A 2,607-nucleotide genomic window follows, 5' to 3' on the forward strand; every position below is an offset into this window, starting at 1 on the left:
AGGTTTAACAAAATATACGTGCAATTTTTCTTTAGTATTTTTTAACTTGTAGTTTAATTGTTGAAAAAAATTAAAATTGTTGAACGTCGGCTGATTTTAGTATAATTAATTTTTGAATTATTTTAATTTAATTGTTCAAGTTTTTTATGTCTGCTACTTTTGTTTATTTTTAATTTTAAAAAATAAATTATTATCATGCACCTAATCTAAACTAAGTGCAATTTATAATTACTTGACTTATAAATCTACAAGGAGTAATTTCAATGAAATGACGTTTGTTTTTCGGTGTTAATGTCAGTACGCGAAATTGTCATTTATTTTATGACACTGAAATTGTTAGACATCTGACACTCTTTTTTCATTTTTTGTTACAAATCGTTATGAAAAAAATATTTTTAAAAAATTTACACTTATAATTATTCTTAATTTTTAGATGTGAAATAATTTTCTTATTGAAATTTTTTCATAATAATTCTAGTTATTATAACAACCCAAAAATTGACAAATAATGGGTTAATTTCCCAATTGTTTATTTTAATTGAGTAATTAATTAAATTAAATTAATTAAAATTAATTAAATAATATTTATAGAAAAGTAATTAACTTTACGAAATATTAAACTTCATACGTTATAATTATACTGAAAATTTTATTGATAAAAAAATGTTGTGGTATTTAGCATACAATATAGTAAAAATCAGAATAATTTTGAATATTAAAATAATTTTTACTAGTAAATTTTGTGGTGCAACAAAATATAAATAAACATTAATTTATAAAAGTTATTTATATATCTTGCATAAATGATGCAAAAATAAATATTATTATTTATTTTGTTATTATTTTTAATTGTTATTATAGAAGAATGTTTATCTACAAATTGTGTTTAATTTTTCAGCAATATGATGAAAAATTTTCAATAGAAGACTTTTATATAGCTGCGCTTATCAGTGGCACCAAAGCACATTTTGTTTGAGTGTAAACAGAGATTATGGAGGATAAAGGTCACATACAAATGTACTATGTATGAATACTATACAAAAGAGGTAATATATATCTGCATAATATTTTATTGCTCAAAATTTTAACAATAAAAAAAAATCTTCGTTTGCATTAGTAATTTTTTATTTCACCTATACGAAATATGGCAAAATTATCGACGTAAAGTATGTTCTGCACCAAATTGTCAAAATGGTACAAGTAAGCAACGTAATTCTGAAACAAAATAAATAAAGTTCCGAGTAACATACTATTTTCATTTCCTAAGAAGGTAAGAAACTTGATGATACTTATTAATTACAAACCTTTAAATAATTCTTTTTAGACATAAAAAATTTTCTTTAACAAATTTTTAACTAAATTACTTCTATCATGATTAATTTATAAAATTATATGTATGATTTTGGAAGAAACCTTAAAAATTTAATTTCTTTTCAAAAAAATATCATTGGAATAACTTTTTTAAACCTCTATGTGATCTCTTTCAGACGTGAAAATACTAAGCATTATTTTGTATTAATTAATACGAGAAATCTTTAGGGCCAAAGGTTCAATCCAAGATATAATTTTATCTTGGGCAAAAATTTATTCCTGGTAATTGAAATGGTTCTTAAAGCTCTCGCATGTATCTACTCTGTTATTATCACATATACGATCTGTTAACTAATCATTTAATTTCAGGGTACTAGTAAACACGTTCTGAAATGGTGATTTATCGGACGTGAAGCCCAGATGAAGAAGTACTGTGTGAAATTCATTTTGAGGAGGAGGATATTCAACGAAATTATACTGGTAACACTCAACTATAAATAATGAGACTATGTCATCATGGCTCGGTTAAACATTTTTAGGCCAATTTTTATTGGAACCTGCAGTTCCCTAAAAATAATGTAGTTAAAGCAACTGATATTGAGGATGGTAAGGCAATTTAACTTGATTTATATAATCTCCGAAGCTACATTGAATAAAAAAAATTTATAATTTATTTTTTTTTAAGGCATCGTAGTATCGAGCAGCTGAATTCAATCCAAACATAGTTGAGTGAAACCAAAGATAAAATAAACAATGATACTCAGACCAATTTTATCTAAAACCGTATGCATAATTTCCAAGAAATGTAATTAAGAATAACTAATATTGAGGAGGTATATAAGTGGAAAATAAAAGAATTAATGTGATGATACAACAGTTAATGAAAACGAAAGTACCTGAGTGTAAATGAAAGGACTTAAGTATTATTGATACAAACAAAACCACAGTCGAAGAACTTCCGTCAACACTTAACAAAATCTCTAGAACTATTGGAAAAACTCCTAAACAAATATTTATGATGCTACGATCTACGAGGCATCAAAGAAAAGAAATTTATATCAGTCATGTTTATGCGAATAAAAATATACATGTCAATATCGTTTTGTATATATATATACTAATCTTTCAATCAGAGGTAAATATTTTCACTTTCCACTTATTAAAGGTCAATATAATGGTGTCCAATTTAATAATTAATATCAATACAGGTGATGATGTCTTCAAATTTTATTTTGTTTAAGAAATTTTAAATTGAAACTTTTTTTATAAGAAAAATTAATTTTATATTATGAAAAT

At 24.1% G+C, this 2,607-nt stretch overlaps 1 long non-coding RNA gene across 1 annotated transcript; it reads left to right on the top strand.

The window, feature by feature from the left end:
* Positions 1 to 913: 913 nt before the first annotated feature.
* LOC123273956 lies at positions 914 to 2,354 on the top strand. The gene is made up of 3 exons (XR_006511412.1): positions 914 to 1,270; positions 1,681 to 1,917; positions 1,997 to 2,354. It is a non-coding gene; the product is annotated as an uncharacterized LOC123273956 (long non-coding RNA).
* Positions 2,355 to 2,607: the final 253 nt, after the last annotated feature.

Source organism: Cotesia glomerata, unplaced genomic scaffold (assembly GCF_020080835.1).
Source record: "Cotesia glomerata isolate CgM1 unplaced genomic scaffold, MPM_Cglom_v2.3 scaffold_1746, whole genome shotgun sequence".
Lineage (NCBI taxonomy): Eukaryota > Metazoa > Arthropoda > Insecta > Hymenoptera > Braconidae > Cotesia > Cotesia glomerata.